The sequence below is a fragment of the Poecile atricapillus genome, chromosome Z, assembly GCF_030490865.1.
Source record: "Poecile atricapillus isolate bPoeAtr1 chromosome Z, bPoeAtr1.hap1, whole genome shotgun sequence".
Taxonomy (NCBI): Eukaryota; Metazoa; Chordata; class Aves; order Passeriformes; family Paridae; genus Poecile; species Poecile atricapillus.
Window position 1 is genome coordinate 4,358,185 of NC_081289.1, and position 6,000 is coordinate 4,364,184.

Below are 6,000 nucleotides of genomic sequence, written 5' to 3' on the forward strand. Positions count from 1 at the left end.
CAATTCAGGCTTCAGGGCCAGAATAAAACTACACTGAAGTTACCCCCCAAAATATAGTATTTGAGTCCTCAGCATGGGTTGTTTTCCCCTCCAGGATCACTTGTATTTCTGATATCCACAGACTCATAGACCACAAGTTCTCATATTCATTTTTGGTCACTGAGACTCTTGATTCACTCAAGACTGGTTTTAATCTGGGGAAGAATCAGGGTGGGTGATGAAGGGACAAGAGGAAACTTGTTTTGTTTTTTGGAAAGCTTAGGAGGTGTTTGGAATTAGGAACCAAAATTATTATTGAAAAACCCCTGTAAACGAAGTCTTTAAAATGTCCTATTTAACCCCTATTTACCCCTTCTATAGGGGTCCTATATGGCATTGGAACACTCAACCCAGCCTTGCCACATGGAAACAGGTACTAAATGTGTGATCATCATTAAGATGCCAAATTTCACATCCTGAGCTCTGCTTTGTGGGTGCAGAGCTCTCAGTGGTATCTAAAGCCAGAGAGTCTCATGCCTGTATTTGTCCTTCAGAATACCAAATTCTTTAAAAATACAATGTTCATCTAAACCTGAACTGCAAATCCAGTGCTGAATTTCTTCCACTTCCTCCCATCCCTAAATCTGGGGAGATTTATGTTATGAAGATAAGTCCATCACTCGTGCAGAGTTTGGATGCAGTTTTGATGAGCACCATGGAAAACCTATCAGCTTTGACTTGTCTGCAGGAAAGCAGGAGGGAGGAGTAAGCTAAATACAGGTCCGTGGCTCAGGAAGGGCAATGTCCTCCCTGAATGAGGCAAAGGAAAAAAATCAGGTGTGATTGTCATATGTAGAAGGAGCAATTCAGGAGGAGAGAGTCTCTGAAGTCAATTCAGTATATGAACTGATTATTATTACAAACTATTATTGTATTATTAACATGACTATTATTACAGACTAACTTATGTTAGCAAACAGTCAATATTTCCTAACATTTTGGTGGCTGATTTTTTAATCTTCACACTGCTTCTTTATAAAATGCAATTTTTGGTTGCGTTCTTCTGTAGAAATACACATGGAGAGGTATTGGTGGGTGCTGTGGACTCCATGCCTTGTCACAAAGGACATGGAATGTGTGTTGTGCCTGTCATGGTGTCTCTATTCAGAGACCTGGAGGGTCCCTATGCCACCTGTCTGTCTGTGCTGGTTCTGTGTGTGCCTGTGTAGATATATATGTAAGCTACAGCTCTACAGAAACCAAGGCACAACACAAATGTACAGAAAATTTATATCTGTTTCACACAATTCCCTGAGGCTATGCAGACTCCTGGGTGGATGTTGGATCACTCTATTGTAGAAGTATATTTCCCTTGTTATAAGTTTAAATTAAGACTTTGACCTGAAGCTCAACTCATTTTTTTCTCTTGAGGTACAAAACACCTGGTTATTTAACCTGTCCTTTTACATTTCCACTCTGGGTTACTGTCAACTGCAGAGGCACTGAAATAATTAATGAAAACCTGTCTTCTGGGAAGAGAGAAGTGACTGAAATGCTCAGGGAAAGTTTACTTGCAAGCCTCACATGCTAACGTGGATAATTAGTGAACCACCTGAATGCGTATTTGGACTTAACCCATGACAATTTTAATTCCCAATTATTATTGCATTGCAATATTACAGTGCAACTGTTTATTTCACTGTTTGTGTGTTAGAATCACATTAACCTTCTTACTCTTCTTGCTTAACTCTTTTCCTTCTAAATCACATATCACCCAGTGCATAACTTGGGGTGGTCCCATGGCTGCAGGTAGCACTGCTGTCTGCAGACATGAATTTCTTTATTCCAAGTCAGAATACAATCCTTCTGCTCCAGTTCTGCTTTTCATTACACCCTTCCCTGATATTCACCAGTCACAGAGGGGCTGCTTCTTTCAGCTGCAACCATTGTGAAAAATTAAGAACTCAAAAGAAATGGAGAAGTCACAGTATGGACTATTGTGAACGTATAGGGGTGATGATGATTTGTTTTTGACACCGGTGGTTTGTTCCCCCACATGCCAAGGCTGCCCACCAAGAGGTGAAGTTGCCTCCCTTCCAAAACCTCAAGCCCGTTACAGAAGGTCATCCCTCTTCTCCACGCATGCAGAAATGATGGCTGATGAATTTACTTCCTGCAGCGTCGCACTGGAGCAGATTTATAGATTCTGTGATAAATTTTAAACTATATTTAGGGACTCTGAGGAAACAGTAATGAATAGACACAGGTCCTGAACTGTTATTCTTGATTGCAGCTGCTTCATAATAGACTTTTATAAAAAGTATCAGTATGGGAGAGGATGTGGAGGGGAATATAAAATTATGCTGAGCCCAGAGAAAGGAGGATCCTCAAGTAGAAATTGAACAAGACCCATGGGAAAGCCAAAAATGAGAAAGGAGGGACCGAACATATGATGGATTTCTGAACAGTCACCCAGGGTCTTTCCATTAATAGCAGGCAGGATGTTTTCCTTTATGAAAACCCGATTAAGTTTGTCAGACGCTGATAACCTTTCTATAAGGATTTTCATTCTGTGTACTGGATGCATGGACGTAAAAGGGATATTCTTGCCTATTAATTTCCGTAGGGTGGCTTTTGTATAAAATCCTGGACATCCAAAAAGAATTATGCTTCCATCTGCTTCTGCCAACCTTACTTGTATTTAGGAGACCTTTTCCAAAGGGGTCATGGGAGAGGAAGGTGAAAGCCTATGGATTTGATGATGCATATTTGTCCCTGTTGTCTGCATAGGTACTTCATGGATGTCACATAGAAATAGTTGTTTTTTGTTTTACAGAGTTGTCCTTCTGCATGGAGAGATGTAAAACCGGTGTGCAGGCTCTGGTGGGGACATCTTATCATTTCATTGGAAAATTGACTGGAAGTTTTATCACACAAACCTTGAGCGGAAAATTCTGTATCTCTGCTCTGAGTTGCTGTTTCAGTGTCCTGTCTCTCAGCTCTTGTCCTTGGAGTCCTGTCTCTCAACTCTTGCTTTATGGGAGTATGATAGATCAGCACAGAGTGACTAAGCAGCTCAGACATGATTTATGATGTTTGGAGAAATGAGGGAATCCCATGTTTTCACTGAATATTCTTTCCATTCCCTCTGGTCTACTTGATCCAGCTCTCTGACATGATGTCATGTGTCTTCACTGTGCATGTGGAGTGAATAGCTCTCCAAACCAAATCTGTCTTCAAACTTTGATGACAAGGTCTTCATGCCAGGCTTGCTAAAATCAGTTGCCAGGTCTCATTCTCTGCTCACTCTCAGGAACTACAGAATTCTCCCTTCAGGCTATTGGATAACCAAATTTTCTCTCTTCTCCACCATAAACCTGTCCTCCTGTCTTAGGAATGAGCCATTTTTCCTTTGAGGCAGTGGAAGTCACTGACAATCCAGGGACATGGAAGGGAAAACATCTGTCATGCCTATAGAAGTTTATTGATTTTGATAAGTGCTCTGGTCCACATCGATCCATATAACCATATTCCTACTGAAGCAGCATAATCAGAAAGATTTCCAGGTGCTTTTAGATAGCTCTGTAATGTAATTTAAACATAATCTTCGACAATTTTTCAGTTTGGTGACTAAGGCTTAAGAAAATGGGTAGTTTACATTACCTAGATGGGGGATGTGCCTTCTCCACAGTTTATGGCTATAGAGATATTTACTTGTGTTCCCATTACCTGCAGTATGGGATTAGGAGCAGTGTGAGAGACTGACACGTGAGTCTACAGGAGCTATAGCACATTGAAACATATCAGGTGGTGGGGTGATCACCCACAAACATGATCAGACTGATTTTCAAAATAATTTATTCTGCATCCCTTTTGCTAAACCAAAGTGAAACCTTTCCTGTGTATAACAACTCATTTCAAAAGACCCTGCACTCAAGTGTCTGCTTCTTAATTTCTGAGTCTATTCCCTGTCTCATATAATCCATCCTTAAGGCCTCTAATCTTTGCTAAATTTGCTACTTGTGTTCAGCAATGCATCTTGAAGCATTAAGTGCAGAAGGATAGATTCAGTTGATTCAGAAATATGAATCAACTCAAATCCTGATCTTATGGAAGAGGTGGCTTCTGAAAAACCCCTCTCCTCTCCCTTGAGGTGTTGATGGAAAGCTTCCTGCCTCATTTGTCGGCTTTGGCAGAGCCCTGAGTGAGGGTTGGATTTCCTGGGCTGTCAGCCATTCTTGGTCCTCAAAGGAACAGACAACCTGCTACAGGTGATCAATAGATGCCACTGCCTGCCCTGGTGTGTGAGGCTTTTAAAAAAGAAACTCCCAGGAGGAGATTCAAGCCTGGGATGTAATCTTGACCACACTCAGTTAACATTCAGTGAGAGGCAGTTATGAAGGTGGAGTCTTCCTTCCAAATGTTCACAGCACATATGCCTCAGGCAATGAAAAAACAGATGAAAAAGAGCTATCCAATCCTTCTTTGTCACTGTTTTTTTTTTTTTTTTTTGGCTTTTTTTTTTTTTTTTTTTTTTTTGTACCAGTATCCTGGTATTTTTTCTTCATACTTTATACCAAGGGAAAGTGGAATTACCCCATGACCAGAGTCATCATTTGAGCTGGTCCTTTAAAATTTTAGGTAGTCAGGAGAAGTCTATCTCTGACCTCAGTTGTACCAGTGTAATTGGTTTTGGTGGTGTCAGAGCTGTGACAATAAGTCTGGAATTAATCCAGGAAGTTATGTCTGAATTATACCTATTAATTGAGCTGCATGAAATAGGAGCAACATTTGTGTTCAAACTATTTTTGCAGTGAGTATCCAGGAGCAGTATTCCTGGTTTTGAAAAAAGGCTTTTATTTCGAATCCTCTGATCCCCAAAACCTGCATCAGTGCTTGTGGGAGCTGGCCAGTGATTCACTGGGACACTGAAAAAAACTGAGGTTTTTCCTGAGGCTTCTTGCAACAAATCTCTGTCTGTTCTTGCTGCATTAGCAGGATCATTTTGCATGTTTCTCTACCATCTAGGCCTGGTATTAGGTCCTTAGAGCAGGCTGAATGTTCAGCTGGAGATATGACCTTTTCAGGTATATCTAGTCAAATATGTGTCCTCTGGCTCAAGGTTTTCCCAGGATACAAATACAAGATTTACTTACCAGTAGGTGTCTGGGGCTTCTTGACAATAAGTAGAGAGGAAAAGGCACTTCTAACATTTTAATCTTATACATATTTTAGACAGCCTTTTTAGGATGCCATCCACATCCTGGAAACACCCATTTCTTTTCATGGAGTAGCTGTACTGAAGATGTGGGCTTTGCCAGTATCTGGGAATAAGAGAGATAAGTCCCAGCCAGAACTGACCTCATGCTGGCCTTTGACCTCCCCACAGAAGATTTTCTGGTTAGTTTGGAAGTGGCCATTCACTATTTGACTGCAAGGGATTTTCCAAGGAACACAGTGGGTAGGTTAGAAGAGAGACTCCTAATTCTCCTCTTCTAAAAACTTCCACCCCAAATCGCATCCCAGTAAAGTCTCTGAGGCCCAAACCTTTTCAGATCTGTGCATCTTTGTTTTTATGTCAAAACTCTGCCCAATGCTGCAGTGATTCTTCTTTATGCTTATTATGATCAACTAATTTGCATTAATCAGGTTTTCTTTTTGGTATCAAAAGGGCTCCTGGCAGCAGCAATAATTATAGACACAAATAATTTTAATATTTATCTTATCTAACATCTGGGCATGTATTTGGAGGGCACCCAGACACAGCAATGTTAAAGAAGCTTGAAATGCCATTTTATAGGTAAATAAACAAACACATAAATACTTTGATTCTCAGTTACATAAAATTAATGCTTCAAACATCTTAAGGGGGGGTTATTTCATGGTAAAGCATTGTTAAAGGTCTGAAATCAAGTCAGGACTACTGAGGCCTGTTTTACTTGTGCATTTAACCTGTTACAATATTATGGCCATGTAGACACAAATCTATAAAGTGGCCCTTAAAAATTATTTTTATTTTTC